Consider the following 20658-nt stretch of genomic DNA (forward strand, 5'->3'; position numbering starts at 1 on the left):
GTAAAACTGTATATCGGTCCAAATGTAATTGTCATTTCATTTGAAAATGTGTTGTCTGTAATGGCAGTGGGGTACCACACCATGCATACTCCACACTACGCCACTCCAATTTACTCTATGCCTTTCCACAGTATGCCCCGCCACTCCGTTACACCCTATGACATGCCACCCCACTCTATGCCTCTCCACTCTAATACACACTAGAACACGCCCCGCAACTCAAATCTATGCCACTCACTCCATGACACAACATGCCACTACACTCTACACCCGTACACTCCACACCACTTACCCCACTACACTCAACCTCACTCCACACCACTCCAATCCAATCTACCCCACTTCGCTTCAATCCACCCTAATCTACTCAACTCCAATCTACCCCACTCCAGTCTATTCCACTCCATTCAATTTACCCCACTCCAATCTACCGCACCCCTATCTACACATCCCAATTTACCCAAACCACTCCACCCCAATCTAAACCACTCCAATCTATCCCACTTCAATCTACCCCACTTTAATTTATACTACCCTAACCCAATCCACCCGCTCCACTCCAATCTATCCCAATACAATCTAATATGATCTATTGCACTCGAATCTACCCCACTCTACTTTACCCCAATCTACCTCACTCCAATCTACCCCACTCCACTCAACTCCACTCCAATCTACCTTATTCCACTCAGTCTAACCCAATCAGCCCCACTCAGTCTACCCCACTCCATACCAATCCACTCAAATCTACCACTCTGCTCCAAACAACCCCAGTCTACCCTATTCCACTCCAATCCATCCTAATCCACCCTGTTCCAATGTACCCAAGTTCAATCCACCCCAATCTACCCGACTCCAGTTCACTCCACTCTGCTCTAATCTACCCCAGCCCAATGTACCCTAATCCATTCCAATTTATCTCACTCTACTCCAACCTCCACTGCAATCTATCCAAGTCCTCTCCACTCTAAGCCACCCTCACTCCACCACAATTTACCCCACTCCAATCTACCACAATCTACCCCATCCCAATCTACCCTACTCCAATCAACTCCTCTCCAAACGACCCCTCCCCAATCTACCCCATCCCAATACACCCCTAGCAACTCTACTCTAATCTACGCTACTCTACCCCACTTAACCCCACTCCACTCCTTCCCACTACAGTTTACCCTACCCCCTCTACCCACCCAGTCTGTCCCACTCCAATCCATCCCACCCCACCCCATGCTACACTACTACAATCTATCCCATCCAGTCTGCCCCACTCCAATCTACCCCAGTCTGCTCCACTCCAATCTACCCCGACCCATCACATCTACTCTATCCCATCCCAACCTGCCCCATGCTCCTCTATCCAGCTCCACTCCAATCTACCCCACATTACTCTATCCAACTCCACTCCAAATTGCCCAACTCCTATCTATCTTATTCCTCTCTATCTCACTCCAATCTACTCTACTTCAATCCACTCTACCCCACTGCAATCCAGTCTGTCCTACCATAATCCACCCTAATCTAGCCCACTCCAATCTACTCCTCTGCACTCCTCGCTTCCCCAATCTACTCCACTCCGATCTACCCCAATATATCTCACTCCACTCTACTCTACCCTGATCTACCCCACTCCAAACTACCCCTCTCCAATCCAATCTAACCACTCCACCCCAATCTACTCCACTTCACCCCAATCGACTCCAATTCAATCTACCGCATGATAAGATACCCCACTCCAATATAACCCAATATGCTCCACTCCTATCTACCCTACTCTAACCCACCCAGCCCACTCCAAGCTACCCCACACCACTCCAAGCTACCCCACACCACTCCAAGCTACCCCACTTCCCCAATCTACCCAGCTCCACTCCAGTCTACCTGAATCAACTCAAGTCTACTCCACACCAGTCTATCCCAATCCATCCCACTCTACCCCACACCACTTCAATCTCCCCCATATATTCAACTCCTCTCTGTGCTGATCTACCCTAATCCTCCCTATCTCACTCCAATCTAGCCCACTCTAATCTACCCCAATCTACTCCACTCCAATCTACCCCATCCCATCCCATCCTACCCCACTCCAATCCACCCCACTCTTTCACAATCTACTCCACTCCAATCTACCCCAATATATCTTACTGCACTCTACCCTGATCTACCCCTCTCCAATCTAACCAAACCGCCCCAATCTACTCCACTTTAACCCAATCTACCCCAATTCAATCTACCCCTCAACAAGATACCCCACTCCAATTTAACCCAATCTGCACCACTCCAATTTACTCCACTCCAATCTACCCTATTATAACCCACCCCAGCCCACTCCAAGCTTCCCCACTCAAATTTTACCGAATTAACTCCAGTCTACTCGTCTCCAGTCTATCCCAATCCACCCCACTCCACTTCAATCTCCCCCTATATGGAATATATATAGGCTGATCTACCCTACTCCTCTCTATCCCACTCTAATCTACCCCACCTACTCCACTCCAATCTACCATATTCCACTCCAATCTACCCCATTCCACTCCAATCTACCCCACTCCACCCAATATACCCCACTCCATTCTACCCCTCTCTAGCCCAATCTACCCCACCCCACTCCACTCTACCCCAATCAACCCATTCTACTCTTCCCCAATCTACCCCCACTCCAATCTACCTCACCTCACTCCAGGTCATTAACTTTTAGCCATGCTAAACAGTGGTGTACATAATGGCTAAAACACAATGCCAAAGGCAATAGCTCTTGCATAGGGGAGACCTATTGACTTTGCCAATGCTTGTTAATTACTACAGGGTCTGAGACCCAAAGGCACCTGTCCCACCTAAAGCCCTGTTTCCATCTTTAGAGGTGCTGAAACATTTACCACCTCCACCCTGAATTTAGGTTAACAGTCTGAGAACCTTCAGACTTTTCAGGGAGGGAGTGAAGTTGCTTATTTTCAGGATAAAACATGTTCTTCTGTAAAGTCTTACTATATGGCAGGCCCTTGCCTTTTTTACTCTTTGTTTTGGAATAAAAGGTGGACACTTTTTATTGTGGGTGCAGAACTGAGCTATATGACCTCAAAATACTACTGAGAGCTCCGGGGTAGATGCTCTCTTGGAAAGGGGTTTTCTCTTTATAAGAGAGCAGGCAATAAAGGCTATTCCTGGTACCCCTCCTCATACGTGGAATACCGTAATGGTGACCAGCTCTCAAGCCTGACGGGCACTAAGATGCATAGGGTTGTATGTCTGCATATTTGAAAACATCGCCTGACATGAATATCTTGACCTAAATTATGTTTACAAAAATATTGCTGCATTGGGAGTAGATTTCTTTTTTTATTATCTCCAGTGGGGTGATAATTTTGTAAATGTTTAAGAAACTATAGGCTAGATGTACTAAGATAGGATTTCCAATTTTTTTTCTCGCAATTTGTGCACTGACGTTTTGCAAATTCTGTGGTATTTGTGAAGCGAGCTAGGTACTAATAGGTCTGTTCACAAAATACCGAATCACTGCGAGTCTCATGAATATTAAGTCATGTCGCAAATTATGACACATTACGATTTGCTGCCATCACAGGGATGGTTACCGGCTGGGGTTTGCAGGCCACCATGTCTGTGATTGATTTTAAATTAAACAATCTTGTTAATTAATGCACCCAGTTTGCTTTGAAGGAATGCGTTTAAAAAAAGAAAGTTTTAAAAACAATTTTTTAAGAGTAGGAAGTGGTTACATGGACCACTGCCTTCTCCCAAAAAATGGATTTTGACCATTCACAAAGGGGAACCTTCTTGTTTTTGAATAGGTTACAATTACTTTTCAGTAGTAGTTAAAATACTAATGTTTTTGCAACCGGATTTTAGTCACAAAACACTAATGCATTGCATAAGGAATTCCTATTTGGAAGGGATGCCCTTTCCAAATAGTGATTCCTAACGCTTTCCTACACCCATTTAGAGATTGTGTTATATCACAGAATCTCTTAGGTTTAATACATTCTAAAAACCTATTTTCATGTTGAAAACTCTTCCATTTACTGAATCGCAAGGTCTACCACTAGAAAATGCGTTCTTACATTTGCCCCATAAGTTTTTTTTGTCAAGCGACATTTAGGGCACAATACTGTGGTACCCTCCCGTGCAGGTTAAGAGCACAATAGAAATCTGTGCACTGCTAACCTGGAGAGATATGCTTTGGCCTTTCCCTATCTTCCAGTGACATAAATTCACCTTAGCTGTGCTATGGGCTGACCTAAGGTGTGGGTACCTTGGTTACACTTTACAGGGCCTAGGCGGGAGCCCTTTGCACCTTATTTGGAACTTTACTGAGAGCAGGTTTACTCTGGCGGTCCTCTGCACGCCCTTGTGAATGATACACGCCAGGTCCTCCTGGAATTACTCTTTAATCTCTCTGTTACTCTTTCACTCTGACTGTCTCGCCCTGTCTGTCAGCCCCCTTCCCCTCTGGCAGCCTCCCCTATCTCCCTTAGTTCCTCTCTATGCTGCTTTGTTTTTTACTACCTCCATTATTTCCTATCTGTCTCTTCTATCCCCTCCTTAACGCCCGTTCTATGCTCTTGTGACTACCCGTCTCTATTACTGCCTCGCAATACCTTCTAGTCCACTCGCTGTTACTTTCCGTGTGTCTCGGTTAGTCCCTCTCGTTGTTATTTACTTCCTGTCGCTCTGCCAGTCTCCTTTAGTCACTCCCGTTTTCTCGCTGGTGTTACTGTTGCTTCTCCCTCGCTATCTCTGCCCTCAATCCTACCTCTCATTCGCGTGATCCCTCTCAAGCCAACCCATCTGCTTCTCCTTGGGGAGCTCACACTGCCTCCTGTTGACGTGTTCTCTCACCACCCTCCACGAAGAGCCCCTCTCATGCCTTTGTAGGCGGCTGGCCATTGATTTTCTCCATCACCAGCTTCTCCTTTCATCCCGAGGTCTGACGTAGAGAGGCCTGTGTTTCATCTTTCGCCTTTTTATTTCAACACCTTCGAAAGGCCGCTACAGATTTCATAATACTGTAGACTGATCTCCGAAAGGCCTGTAGGGCTGGGGCAGAATGACTCACATGTCAGGCCCGTCTTGATGAAAAAGACCAGTATAGAGGGGAGCCCAAACTGCATGTCAATTCCATCTTTGGCCTCTCTCAGGTATTTGAACTCTCGCGACATTAAAGGTAACTCAGTGTCTATATCCATTCTTTCTTTACCCTCCTTCTGAGGTAAGACCCATGTGAGGGTCAAGGGAGGTTTGCTTTCGGTCTTAGTTACTTTGGAGAAATTCTCAGTTGGAGTAAAGCTTGTGGTTTGTTTGACTCGAAATCAGGGGGGCAGTTTGGTAGACAGGGCATTCTCGCACTGTTGCGACAGAATACACTGTGTGTCGAATTGTAAATCAGCCCCAGTGGCCTACTTAATGCAAATCCGTACTGACTCTGCTCCTCATGTGAACAGTCCATCCAGAACCTTGGCCATGTCACACACTAATGGTGTGGCCCACTGCTTTTTTAGTTGTAAAGTTTGAAATTCACACCCCTCAAATATCACTCACTAAGCTACACCAATGGACTGCATGAACTAAAGCCAGCATTGCCTTACACATAGCCTTTACATTTGTAGGTTAACTAATTTATTTATTTTTATTTAGCGATTTGTATAGCGCCTGGTGACCCAAGGGCATCCCCGCGCTGTAAGAAGGTTGTTATCCATTGAGGGAAGGGAAGGGAGGAGGGACATTTATTTTGGGAATAGGTGCGTTTTCAGTTTTTTGCGAAAAACCAGGTAACTGGATTCCAGTCTGAGGGTGCGTGGGAGGGAGTTCCATCCCGTGGCCGCTTGAACCGAGAATCGTCGTCCTCCTGTGCGTGTCCTTTTGAATTTGGGGATGTTGGCTAAGTGCTCATTCTCCGAACGGAGGGATCTGGATGCTTTGTAGGGGGTGACCAAGCTGCTGAGGATCGCAAGGCCAGATCCGTTGATCAGTTTGTGTGTCGTGCACATGGCTTTGAATTCCACCCTTTGGCGCACAGGGAGCCAGTGCAGGGCCTTGAGGGCTGGTTTTGCTGACACTCTCGAGGGAAGGTTCATGAGCAGACGTGCCGCAGCGTTCTGTGTCCGCTGCAGTCTCGTCAAGGTGGCCTCTGGGGCTCCCAGGTAGACCATATTGCTATAATCCAGACGGGACAATACTAGTCCCTGGATAAGGAGTTTCCTGGAAGCAGGTGGTAGTAAGGGGAGAATCTTATGGATAGTGCGCATGAGCCCAAAACAGGTGCCCGCAGTTTTGGCCGCTTGCGTCTTCATGGTGAGCTCAGGTTCGAGCCATACTCCAAGGGTCTTGATTTCACGCTTCGGGGAGGGGATTTCTCCGAACACGTCAGGCCAGACTGTTGGGGGAATGGTCGCCCATTGTTTTCCCAGGAGCATCACTTCAGTCTTAGACCCATTTAGTTTTAATGATGAATCACACAATATTACATTTCATACAGGCAGTGGGCACCCTGGCAAAAAGGCGTGTTAATTTTTTAAGCTGTCTGTCCCTCGCTTAGCTTCACAGCACATTAAGGATGAGGCGCCTCAGCTGTCAGAATGAATTGTGCCGGACTGTTGTCTTTTAACTAAAAGTAGGGAAACTGTTTTAGTTGAAATAGAGAAGTAGGGGCATGTTGTGCCCCACAGACTTCGCCTACTTCGATCGCAGATTGCATCTGGTGTGCTAGAACTTGATATGTCTTTCTTTGCTTCAACCTGCAATACCAATTGCAATTGGTTCATATTACTGCTGCTGGCCTCATTTTACTTCCTTGCTTGCCTGCTTCCTTGCCTTATTCAAATGCCTCTGTGTTTGCCATCAGGTGGTGCATTCATATACAGCATCCATTTTATGACGTCCTCCTCCTTTATCCATCATCCACCATTCCTCCTCTATCATCCATCATTTCTAATTACTCATAGATCCTCCATCTTCCCTCAGCTACCATCATTATTCCATCCTCATTCTTCCAACATCCCTCAGACATCATCCCTCATTCCTTGGACATCATTCAATATTTCTCATCCATCATCCAGCGGTCCACCCATCATGCTGCATCCATCATTCCTCATCTATCATTTATAATTACTCATCGATCATCCTATTCCCTCAACTATCACCATCGTCATCCTTCCAAAACTCCTCAAATATCATCCCTCATCCCTCAGACAGCATTAATTATTTTTCATCCATTATTCCTCACCAATCACTCCGCATCCATCATTTTTGAGCCCCCATCTGTCATTCCTCAGACATCCTTCAGTATTTCTCATCCATCGTTCTTCACCCATCATTCCACATTAATAATTTCTGAGCCTTTATCTCTCCTGCCTCAATCCTTATCCATTATACCTTATCCATAACTCTCCATCCCTTACTCGTCATGCCTCTCCTCCCTCATTTGTCCCTCCTCCATCCTCTAATGAGAATTAGAACATTGAAATGTTGGGAGCTTATTGAAAACAATGGAGTGCTCCAGCCTTCTATTGGCCAGTAGAAGCCCGGAGCTCCAACATTGTAAAGCTTGTTCACAGCTGTTGCTGTGAACAAAAGGCCTCACGGAGCCTGAGGGATTCTACTCCCCTCGGGCTCCATGAGGTCTTATTTTTATAGCCTTAGAGCTCGCCGTAGCGTGCTCTACCGACCATTGAAGGCTAACTCCGGCGGCTCGGGCCTTTAACAAGATAGTGGGCCTTGAATGGGCAGTAGAATGCGCTACGGAGTATCTAAGGCTATTCGAACGTTCTGCCCTTAGAGGGCAGAATGTTCTAATTTTTAAAACAAAGGCCTCACGGAGCCCAAGAGGTTTGAATCCCCTCAACTCCATTCGGCCTTTAGTTCACAGCAACAGCTGTGAAAAAATATTAGAATGTTGGAGCTCCGGGTTTCTACCGCCCATTAGAAGCCTGGAGCACTCCATTGTTTTCAATGGAGCTCCCAACATTCCCAATGTTTTAATACAGATTAGAACATTCTACCCTCTAGTGGCGGAATGTTCTAATAGCCTTAGAGCCCCCCTTTGTGGACTCTACCGGCCATTTAGGGCCCGCTCCCTTGTTGGAGCGGGACTTTAATGGCCGGTAGAACCCGCTACGGAGGGCTCTAAGGCTATATTAAAAGTGATGATGTTAGTAGCTGTGCTCAGAATAAACAAGTATTGAATGCTGGCAATTATTTAGTTATCATTAGGTGCAAATGGGTGTTATAACATGCTTTTAGAAAGCAAATGTAAATTAGTTTTAAAATTCTGAACGATTAAAAGAAAATCAATTGACATTCTGAAAGCACATGTATAATGGAATATTTGTCCTTTTCACATGTTTGGACCAAGGTGCAGTTTTGGACTTTTTATTTAAAGGTAACCATGTGAAACCTCTGTTTCCCAATGAACCCTCCTGTTGATGCCCAGGGGACTAGAATGGTGACAGTATCTACTCAATTGCAGCATGCCTAGTTTATTTTTTCCTACCTCTTCTGTCCATAATCTCTCTTGCTTGCCAAACATGAGGGGCTTAAATCTATGACCGTTGTTAAGTGCATGCGGCACGAGGGGAAAGCACCCCATTTGTACCTTGCAAAGTCAAGGGAGATAGCAGTGCAAACAGCTCCACTTTGGGAGTGGTTTTGGCATAATTTAGCTTGTGGCCCTGAAATTCACATTCAGCCGCACAGCACATGTGGGCGCAGGTGATCTCACACATAGGGGTGAAACTTTTGTCTCCCTCTCTTCAAGAGTACTTCTCACTTGTCATAATATGTTTGTCTAAGCCATGCTCTGTAATGCAGTCTGTAAAACAGACACTCTACCCTCAGCCCTGGTCCCACAAATGCATGTGGACAGCTATGGCCAGTCCCCCCACTTAAGCACCTCTCAGCCTACAGAGAGCCTCACTTTCACAAAAGATTAAAAGGAGCAACAGTTCAGTTCAAGTTAAGACTGTGCCAGAAAATAGGTTCAGACACTAAAATAAAAGTAGCACACATTTATGAACTGGGTATCAAAAAAAAAAGTGGCCCACATTTGTAAATTAAGCCAATTAAACCAATTTACCACCTCCTAGAATAAGCCTTGACTGCTCGCCAAACTCACTTAAGAAGAGAAAACATTACGACATGAATAACTGGAATGAAATAGTCCTAAAACCAAAAACACCAATGGCAAACAGTAGTATCCCTCTGTCCAATAACCACCTACTGCTTTAGGACCTAAACAAAAGGTCTCACAATCTACTTCTGCCTTTCATCCATTCTTTAAAAATATCAAAGGAGTGCTTGTAAATAGGCAGCGGGTTTTATAAACTAAAAAAAAACCTCAGGACCTTAACTAGGTGGCCAATTCACTGTGGTGAGCAAGCATCACCACTAGACTTTACCTAAACATGATCGAACTAAACAACTGTTGGAGGCTGGCTAATATATGATGCACACTTATTTAAGTGAAGCACCTTGAACTAATCCAGACAACCATTATGGTAATTTTAGTGGTCTTAGACAACCATAGAAAGCTCTCTAATTGGTAGTTTTGGAGAGCAGCCTCCAGGCTTAGTCCAGGAGTGTTCAGCAGCTTGTTTTACCAGAACTAATCATATAGTGTAGGTTGAACGAAAAAGAACCACACGGTGTAGTTATAAAAATAGGCATATTTATTATACACCTTTACTAACACATTGGTATATCTCCTACCAGGAGATATCAACACACTCCCAATACTTCAAATGTAAACCAGTAAGTAAGCACAAATACACAGTGGTCTTCAGGGGAAGACCAAACCATATACTAAAGAAGTGGAATGCAAATTGTGACCGAAGTTAGGACTTTGACAAGAAGAATCAGAAGAGCTGGGGACACAAGGAACCACCCGAGTTAAGTACCCAGGAACCCCACGGAGGCTGAGTGCAGAGTGGAAATATAGCCGTGTACTCAATGCCTGTCAATGGGAAAGTCGCAATTGCAGTTTTTAAGAAGAAGTACCCTTGCTAGTGGACCCTGAAGAAACCTCGGGGAAGACAGAAGGTTGGAGAGTCACCCCACCCATGGATACCCCAGGAACCAGAATACCTACACAAGAGAAACCAGGCACATAGGTGCGAAATGACGTTGGAAACCGCCGTATACCACAATGCAGGACTTCAGAAAAGATGCTGCTGGCGAAGAAGGTGAAAGATTCCGGTAGAATCCAAGAATGGATTCTTCAAGAAAAGAACCAGCAGGCAGAGGGGACAGAGTCTATGCCACTCTGGAGTGACCAGGAGGCACGGAAGATCAATGACCACAGATGATGGAAGATGCAGGAGTGATGACAGTGACCATGTCGCTGCAGCTGTGAGGACCGGGCAATGCTGTGGAAGACCAGGAGCTCTTCACAAGCTGTCCCACGTCGGAAGTCAAGAACCAGGGGGCTGGTGTCCGGTGGGAGCACCAACAAGCCTTGGCAGCAGCAACAGACATGGTAAACGAAAAAGGTGCAGCTCTGAGACCAGCAGGGTCCAAGGGACTCACCTAGTGCAGGAGAGTCAAAGCAGGCCCCAAACAACCAAGCAAGTAGCCCACTAAAGTCAAAGAAGACCCTCAAGAGGACCCACAGGCCGAAGGCACAGGAGTCGCAAGAGGAGCTCACCAAAGATGCAGGCCCACAGTGCAGAGGATGTGATGAGGATGAAGACCTTGGTAGGAAGAGATGCTGGAGGATGGAGCTTCTTGTAGCCTGAAGATCTCTGGAGGACAGAATCAATATGCATAGGCAATGGCAAGTCGAAGCGGTGCAAAGGGGGTCTGTTCCAGCTGTTTTGATGAGGGATACTGGCCTCAAACTTGCTGATTGGGCAGGGCAGGTCCCACAGGAGTTGCAGAACCACCACCTGTATTGCGGAGCCTTTCAGAGACTGTGGGACGTCAGGAGCAGCAGACCGGTCAGCTTCAGTGCGGTGCCTGCAGATGCAAGGGAGTGACTCCTTCACTCTGAGGAAGATTACCTTGGGTATCCTTGATGCCAACAGGCCTGGAGAGGAACCTGGATGAAGCAAAGGTACAAACGACGAAGAAGACTGGCAGAACAGCGAGACCAGGAGCAGCAGGAGTCTTCCTTGGTGCAGTCTCGGTTGCAGGCGAAGTCCAGCGCAGTCCAAATTGCCCAGATGGTCGAAGTTGAAGTAGCTTCGAGTGTGAATCTTGTCCTACGATGAATATGAAGAGCCACCCACAGGTAAGCCCTTAAGTACCCTTGGGAAAGGGTTGGGACATTTCAAAGATCCCTCCCAGAGGAGCGGCTGTACAGAGGAGAGAATACTCCCATGTCTTTTGTCCAGTTTTGCGCCAGAGCAGGAGCCAAGCGCTCTCTGAACTGGCTCAAACTGGAGTATGCAAGGAGGGCACCAAATATGTCCTTCAAAGCAGTCTGGTGGCACTGGCAAGCTCCCCCACCACAGCCCAATAGACTAAGTCCTGTCTAGGAGGTGGTCACACCTTCCTATGGCAGGTAACTTATTGTTCTGCCTTCCCCTGCTTGAGCTCAGCTCAGCAGCAGGAGGGCAGAAACGTGTCTGTGGTCGGCAGCAGCACTAGCTTGTCCCTGAAAGGCTGGTACTGGGAATACAGGGGGTACCCTAGGGTAGCCCCCCAGTATATGGATCCTACATCCAACATGGGAATCAGTGTTGGGGTAGGATTCCAACATGTGTGATACCAAACATGAGCAGTTCTGGTGCAGCCAATATATAGTTAGACATCTCGTAATCGATTTGCGGTTCGCTATATGTATTAGATGGCTGACCACGCTTACAAAGCCTGGAGAATCAAATCTGGGGTGTGTAGGGGAGCCCTGCTCATGCAGGGGCACCCTCCCACTTGTAACCAAGCACCTGACCCTCAGGACTGAAGAGCCTGCCAAAGGGGTGACTTATAGGTTTTACATGTAGTGACCTCAGATATAAGGAAATTTATATCTGCTGAAGGGTGCAAGCACCCACTCACACAGGCGGCAAAGGCAGGCCTGTTGTCACAGTTTGAGTGGTCTCCCATGGCTGGCATAATACATGCTGTAGCCCATGGGAAACCCCTGGTCTACCTATGCCCTGGGCACCTTAGTACCATATACTAGGGACTTACAAAGGGACACCAGCAGCCAATTGTGGAGGTACCAAAGTACTTACCATTGCCAAATTTAGGGAGAGATCACAGTGACTGGGGTCCTAATTAGCAGACTTGTCAGAAAACAGCATAACATCAGCCAAAAGTGGGGGTAACCATGAAAGCAGACCCTACTTTCCTACAACAATGAATTGTAAATCTGGGCAGGCCCCATAATACAGGGACATTTCCCTCGGAAGGTAATCACTTGGTCTTTTCATTAGAATCTTTGCCATACCATTTATGGTACAGTGTGCCAGTTAGAAATTCTGGAAATAGGAGAAATGTTTTTTTAATTCCAGCATCCTATTTTGGCTAAATTGTGTGCTTTTGTCCAATCACCTTTTGAACTTATTCCTCAGGTTCCCCCTTTTGACCAAGATTGGGAGGATTTAGAATTGATGTAAAAGCTGTTGACAAGTATGTGATAAAAATAAAACCTTGTTTGGATGTTAGCTCAGGGGGAGGGAGGGTTTGAGGGGGTGTGTAGACGGGTTTACATGAGCACCAGTTACGTTAGACAGCTTTACATGAGCACCAGTTACGTTAGACAGCTTTACATGAGCACCGGTTACATTACACAAGGGCACGGGGAGATTAAGTGATTCACCAAAGTGTCATATGGTGGTCTCTAAAGGTGATCATGTCCCTAAAGGTGCATTGTGCAAGACCCTTCCTGTGCTGGTGCTCCTCCCTGCCAACAACAGACAAGCATTTCTTTCACAGCTCATCAATTACTGAAATAATGGGATGCGGACAGCCTCCCTGGTGGGATGAAGTGCCCAGTCAGTGTTGGTGTCAGTACTCTCCTCTGCTGCTCTTCCACTCTGGTACAACAGGGCCAGGGCCAGACTGGGACCCCAAAGCAGCCCTGGCAATTTTATCGGACCAGCCCCCCAGGGTTCTGGGGGCAGGGGTGCAAGTGTGAAGCACTGATGTTTTTATTTTTTGGGGGCCAATATTGCAGGACTGCTGCAAAACCTACCCCTCGTAACAAAACTAGCCCCCACCCTTCCAGCCTCCCAGGGAAACACCCAATGCCCACTACGGCCAGTCCAGCCCTGAACAGGGCTCTTATAGCAGCTTCTTACCTGATCTGAGCACCCGATGACTTCCTCGCAAGCTTCCAACTGATTTAGCATTTGTTGATCCAAGTATCACACAACAATAGAATAAAGAACATGTGATATTGAATGTGCAAACAGGTTTAACTTGATATTTATTATGTTCATGTGCATCCTTGAATTGTTCTATCACCCTGGGTCTGCACTATATGTCGGAGCCTTGTACCTGCCTGCACCACAGCATGTCTTTAAATTGGTGTGCCGATTCAGACCCGGCAGTGCACCTTGTTACAGTGAATGCGCTGCCCCCAGTACAGCTGTGAACTCACGCCTGTTTAAAACAGCCATTCTCTCTTGCAGAGTGCATTTGTCAATGCGGCCTGCTATTAAAAGGGCAGAGAGTTCACCCTGCAGGCAGATGCAGTGAGTGACTGCTCCCACGTGTGGAGGGATGTCTGGGGGCTCTATGGGGTTCAATGTCCCCCACTCAAGGGTCACTCTCAGGAGACACACTGATTATTTGTGCTCATTTTGGCACACAAGCAGTGCACCTGTAGACAGCTCCTATGCCTCTCCTCCCATGCCTGTAATGCGGCGCGATCATAGAGGCAAAGTGTTTCCTCATTTGAATTGGGCTAGTCCTCATGCAAAAGAGGGAACATCTTCTGGTGATCTGGCTGGCACACATGTAGCAAAGGGAGGATATGTATTACTGAAGGCGCTGAACACGCATCTGCAGCCCCTTCTCTTAATACCAAAAGGCCCAGGGGAGAGCAGAAAGCGAGCACACATCTAGTCGTGCCTGCAGACCACTTTGTATAACAGAGTCCCTGGTTGCCTGGACAGAGAGAGGACACACACCAACATGATAAATACACAATACAACAGAACTAACCTACTTTTACAGCCCCCAAGTGCTGTCTTAGTTAAAAAAGAAAGCCTCCTTATTGTAGAGAGCCACCTTGGCTCTCCCCGACATGCACTCCTTGGGGCGGGCTGGACCCGAGGAGATATAATAAATGGTGAGAGACTGCTCAGGGTCTTCCAGCCAGCGTAGAACAGACTGTGTGGTGTGCCCTTATTCCAGCGCTGCGCAGGCCCCCGTCACCCCGGGCCCCGCCACACTACATTGGCGACAAGGTCGGTCGAACTCCGGTGCAACGCTGTGCCAGATGCTAAGTGTGCAGAGCCCACCCGTGACACTTCTTCATCCAAGAGACGGTGGAATACTGCCCCCTCACATGCCTGCAGTCAGCGGCATGGGCTGTGTTTCCTGTGCCCTGCGCTGCCACCCCGCTGTGCCTCACCTCGCCGCCGGCACGCCTGGTGTTTGCCCTGGCCCGGCCACATTGAACATTGGCCGCACAACACTGCAATCCAGCACGTGACTCCTCACCCTGCCGTGAGTGGCGCCATTCCAGCACGTCCGGCACCCTGCCGGCACACTTCCCAAAGACGACGGAGAGCGTGCTCAAGTCGGTGGTGCCCGCCCGAGTAGAGACGCATCACGCACACTCTGGTGAGTCGTCCTATCCCTGAGGGAACCGCCGTAGTGGCGCCTGCAGTGCAGCAGGCCTCGGGTGCCTATTAATTCAGAGGAGGTCGCCCCACGTGGCCGGCGTCTTTCAATCTGTGCCGCCAGGGAGCCATCCAGGCCCAGCAGGCCCCAGGTAAGACCGCGCACTGAGACACCCCCTTCTGCCACATGGCCTACCGGGCTACAGTGCCACCTCACCCAGAAAAGAAGGCCCAGTGCATCGTGCTTCCTCAAGCCTGCAAGTCACGTGGCTACACCCCACCTCACACCAAGTGTGTCCAGGGCCCCGAGTGGAGGCACCGTGCCGCCGAAACTGCGCCCAAGCGTGCCGACGCCATGAGCACGCCGTCCACAGCAGGTGCAGATGGCAAGCAGGCCGGAGCAAGCGGACCATGCAGAGGTGATGACGGCCCACCACTGGGTCACAGCCACGCAGTCATTTCACCACTGCCGCCTTTCAGCGAGACCGCTGACCCGGCCATGGCAGTCCCACGATGAAAAGCCTGGATCGGACGTTTGAACCACTATGTTAGGGGTACCAGGGAGACAGACGGCGCCGTGAAATGGTCGCTGCTCATATACTACGGCGACACTGAGATCTACGATCTGTTTGAAAAATTGCCCAACACAGGGAATGATGATGACTATGAAGCTGCGGTCGCTGTGCTCAACAGGCACTTTGACCCTGACTTTGAGCGTTTTAAGTTCAGACAAGCGTCACAGTCAGACACAGAGTCTGTGAACATGTTTTAGGCGTGGCTGCACAGGCTGGCAGGCACGTGTGCCTTCATGGACCAAAGGGAATAACTACGCGGCCAGGTCATCCAGGGATGCCGCTCAACACTGCTAAGGAAGCTGATTCTTCGGCAACCGGGGATCTCTCTTGACGAGATCCTCATCCAGGCCAGGTCCCACGAACTCTCCGATGCACGGGAGGGCGAAACGGAAGATGCCCTGCATAGAACCGCCGCAGCACCACAGACACTGAAGTACGCGCCCATCAAGGAAGAAAGCGTCGAGGCCATACAACGGCGCCCAAGTACAGCTCACCCTGCACCGCGGCCGTCTACGAGTGGGGCGTGCAGCAACTGTGGCGTGAAACACCCGTCAACAGCAGTGTGCGGAGCAAAAGGGAAGACGTGCTCTCGCTGCGGAAAGGTGAATCATTTCGCCAAGGTGTATAGAAGCAGCCGGTCTCGACAGACCAACACCAGGCCTCGAGGAATGACGCAACATCTACGCCAGGTGTCGCTCGACGATGCACAGTCGCAGGATGACGACTCAACGCAGGGGCGCTGCCTCGCGCTCAAAGAAGATGACGATGAGGTGTTTGTCATATCCTTCGTCAGCAGGTCGGACAAACACCGAATGCCGCCGCCGATGTGTTATGTCCGTGTAGGAGGGTCTGCTGTTCAGGCGCTCATCGATATGGGCGCTCATCGATACGGGCGCATCGGCCAATGTCATGGACTCTAAGCAGTACGACCGCTGTCCCCACGACCCCCTCTTGCACCTACCAAGGCCCGGATCTACACCTATGGAGGTGCGCACCCTCTGCCTGTCAGAGGGGTCATCGAGGCTGAAGTCACCAGCGACAAACACGTCACAAGGGCCTGATTCCACAGAACAGAAGAGAGGAAAGGCAGCCTTCTCAGTTGCCACACCGCAGAAGACCTCGGTTTGGTCTTCTTCGCTTGTCAGATCCACGACTCCCACGCTGACGCCATCTTGCTCGAATTCCCGGCACTGTTCACAGGGCTTGGGAAGCAGTTCAAGCTCCACATTGACCCCACTGTGAGGCCTACGGCCCTGAGACACCGGAGAGTGCCGTTCAACCTCCGGCCGCAAGTAGAGGTGGAACTGAAGAAACTCGAGGACCTCAATGTCATTGAGAAGGTGTCAGGCCCCACCCCGAGGGTGTGCCCATTTGGTTGTGGCCCCCAAGCCAAAACAGCCGGTTGCCATACGGCTTTGTGTGGACATGAGGCTCCCGAATGTAGCAGTCAAAAGGGAACGTCATCTTACCCCCACCATGGATGACATCGTGGCGTATATAAACGGAGCCAAATGGTTCTCCAAGCTGGACCTGAACGCGGGGTACCACCAACTGTAACTTGAGCCGAGATCAGGTACATCACCACGTTCTCTTCCCAAGTCGGCCTCAGGAGGTACAAGAGACTGAGCTTCGGGGTGTCATCTGCAGCCAAGTTCTTCCAGAATGCCATCCAGGAAGCACTGTCCGGCCTGCAGGGCGTCATCAATCTGAGCAACGACATCCTGGTGTTCTCGAACACCTTAGAGCACCACACCCACCTCCGAGCCACCCTCCAGTGGATGGAAGACTGCGGATTGACCCTCCACAGGGCCAAGGGTTCCTTTTACCAGGAGTCAGTCGACTTATTTGGATACATCTTTACCAGAGACGGGTTGAGGGTGGACCCCAAGAAAGCAATGGCCATCCGGACAGCGAGCACCCCGAAGTCCCCACAGAAGTCCGCAGTTTCCTGGACATGGCCACCTACTGTGGCAGGTTCATTCCGAACCTGGCCTCTCTGTCAGAGCCACTCCGCGCCCTTACCCACAGTGACCGTCAGTGGGAATGGACCGTAGCTGTCAACACAGCATTCAATACCATCAAAACAGCCCTCATGGACAAGACAGTAATGGCCTACTTTCACCAGGGGCGACGCACAGAGTTGGTGGTAGATGCCAGCCCAGTAGGCCTAGGAGCAGTACTCCTACAGGACCATGACCGAGAAACATGGAAACCATTCGCCTACGCCAGCCGGGCACTATCAAACACCGAGACAAGATACCCCCAGATCGAGAGGGAAGCCCTGGCAATAAAATGGGCGTGTCAGCATTTTCACCTCTATCTGTATGGATAGGAGTTCCAGGTAGTGACGGACCACAAGCTGCTGCTCCCACTCTTTGCAGTGTCATCTAGCGCCTCCCAGAATTGAAAGGTAGACCGTTCAGTTGCAGACGTACAACTTCAAGGTCGTATTTCGTCCAGGGGCTCATAACCCAGCAGACTACATCTCACGGCACACCGAGCCGTCGGTTGCTCGAGCCCTGCCTATGGACGTAGCATACTCGGAGGTTCGTGAAGATGGTCTCGTACGAGGCATGCCCAAAAGCCATGACGTTGGAGGAGATTGGCCAAGCAAAGGCCGAGGATGGGACGCTAGCCAGGGTGAAAAACGCCCTACTGAACAACGGGTGGACCTACTTCCTTGATGGGGCCCAGTCGCTCCGGGCAGAAGATAGCCATGCTCGGCAACAGCTCTGGCAGATCCGACATGAGGTGAGCGAAGGAGAACAGGGAGTTGTCCTGAGAGGGCATGTCATTGTGATCCCCAAGGCACTGCAGGACCGCATCATCCAGCTGGCACATGTGGGGCATCAAGGGATGGCGAAAACCAAAGCTCGGCTACGAAACAAAGTCTGGTTCCCGGCGATGGATACCCGAGTACAGGACATGGTGCGACAATGTCACTCATGTACCATCACGGGCAGTGACCCGACACCAGCGCCCGTCATCACAGAAGAGCCAAGCGATCTTCCATGGTCCAAGGTCAGCATCGAATTCTGGAGTTTCCCCGACTGGCGCCACACGCTGGTGATCGTTGACTCATCCTCAAAGTTCCCAGTGGTAGAGGTGGTAGCATCAACGGCTTTCACGCACGTCAGGAAAATCCTGGACAAGACCTTCGCCCTTCTAAGCCTGCCGGATGAAATCCACTCAGACAACGGACCCCCGTTCCAAGGCCACGAGTGCCAAGAGTACCTGGAGAACAAAGCGATTCGCCACAGGAAGATCACCCCTCTGTGGCCTCAAGCCAACGGGGAGGTGGAACGTTTATGCGAACCCTCAACCGTGATCTGCGGATCACAGTGGATCAGGGGGAAGATGTTTAGTCAGCACTCAACCAATTTCTAAATGCATACCGGCAAACATCCCACTGCACCACCAGGTGTGCTCCACCCACCTGCTTTTCAAAAGAGCCCCGCAGGACAGCATTCCAACTGATTCAGCATGGAAACCTCCGGAAAGAGACAACGTAGCCACACAGGCTAGGTGGTGTGTGACCAACCAGAAGGCCAGTGCCACCAGAGGAGCAAAAGAACCACAGCTGAAAGTAGGAGACAGTGTCATGATTAAAGACGGACACTCTGGCTGGAAATTCAGAACACCGTATGAACCGGAAGAATGAACTGTGGTCAAGGTGCAAGGAACCATGGTCACAGTGCAAAGAGGACAGCAAGTGGTCACCCGGAATGTATCTTGTTTCAAGAGGGCCTGCGGGCCGGACACCGGCTCAGGGGAGACGGAAGATCTGGGTGAGGCTCCGTGTCACGCGCCCGTCAGCTCGTCAGGGTCTGTGACCTCCCCACCAAGACACCCGTAGGCAGGAAGTGGAGAAACTGTGACTGCCGCTCAGAAACCCAGCCAAGTCATTGTGACTTAAACTTCCCCCCCCCCCCCCCCCCCCAGCACCCAGGCAGATGCAGTGGCCAGTTCCAACTCCTGGAGCCAGAGGTATGGTCTCCGGCCAAACCCTGCAGCCAGCCAGAAGCTGAAGGACTTCATGTACACATCCTCCTAAGCATGTGGACTATGGTGGACAATCACTAAAGAAAAGGAGGGATGTAGAGAGCCACCCGAGTTCTCCCCGACAATGTATCATGCATGCACTCCTCTGGGCAGGCTCGACCCGAAGAGATATAATAAATGGTGAGAGACCGCTCGGGGTCTTCCCGCCAGCGTAGAACACACTGTGTGGTGTGCCCTTATTACAGCACTGTGCAGGCCCCGTCACCCCGGGTCCCACCTCGCTACACATTTCTCTAGCCAACTGATGGATTGTCTGGTGTCCACAATGGCCGGTATGATTCTATTAATCAATTCCAACCATGATTCCTAGATTCATCGATCAACTAATTATTTTGGCTAAAACCAGACCGTTTTGAAGCACAGGCCCATTAATATCCAGTTCTCTAGTGACTCAGCAAACCATAACCACGACCATCCCCTTTGAAGATAGAGGTCCTGGACACTTCCTGGTAGCCCGTTAACATCACCATGATCTTATGAGGCCCTGAGCACTCCATTTACAATAGACCTTGTGGGAGCGCCTTCATTCCTCTATCTCCTTTGACTGTCTCGGTTTGGGGACCTAAGCACTGCTCGCCAAGGTCAGTGGTAGAAGCTATAGTCCCATGAACTCCCTTGACACAAACCATATCTCACTATGGTGTCAGACGGGACGGACGCCTATTGCATCGTTGTATCAATTGACTGAATGAATGGGTTACATTGCAATTGCTGTCAGGCTGACGCCCGGCTAAAGGGGACTTTAAAGATGGCCATGCCTGGTAAATCTTTAAGGTATTGCCCTAAGGTCAAAAAATCATGCCCACTTTAGATTTCTAGGCAGTATGATGCTCCTGGGATGTCACATCTGCATAAAAAATAGGTATCACTTTCTAAAACAGACTTCCACCGACTGCGCGGTGACCATCATTGTTTGTGGGTAAATGTATCATACAGTATCTGAATGAAAACCACCTCACAGTGCAAGAGCTATTCTTGGGTGACTCTAACACTGCTACCACTATAGATCCATGGACACAAAGGAGTACTCCAACCACCAATTGCAAGCACAGGGTGTAGCTATCAACGATGCAGTCGGTGCAGTGGCACCGAGCCACAATGGTGTGATGGCCCCTCTGCATCCAGACTGTGATGATGTTTTACTGCTCTATCAGGGTTCAGAGGGTTCTTTTTTCGTGCTTGCATTAGGGCCAGTGGCACCCTTGCTTTGCCACTGTGCAGGCACCAGTGTTTAGGGCCCTTGGGGGATTGGCGCAGTGACAGAGTCGGACACAGGTGCTGCC

The 20658-nt window shown here is 49.6% G+C and overlaps 1 protein-coding gene across 1 annotated transcript in view; it reads left to right on the forward strand.

Moving 5' to 3' along the window:
• Positions 1 to 20658, forward strand: part of KISS1 (KiSS-1 metastasis suppressor) — a 42804-nt gene that overhangs the window by 5020 nt on the left and 17126 nt on the right. The window lies entirely within an intron of this gene.

Source organism: Triturus cristatus, chromosome 1_1 (assembly GCF_964204655.1).
Source record: "Triturus cristatus chromosome 1_1, aTriCri1.1, whole genome shotgun sequence".
NCBI classification, from domain to species: Eukaryota; Metazoa; Chordata; class Amphibia; order Caudata; family Salamandridae; genus Triturus; species Triturus cristatus.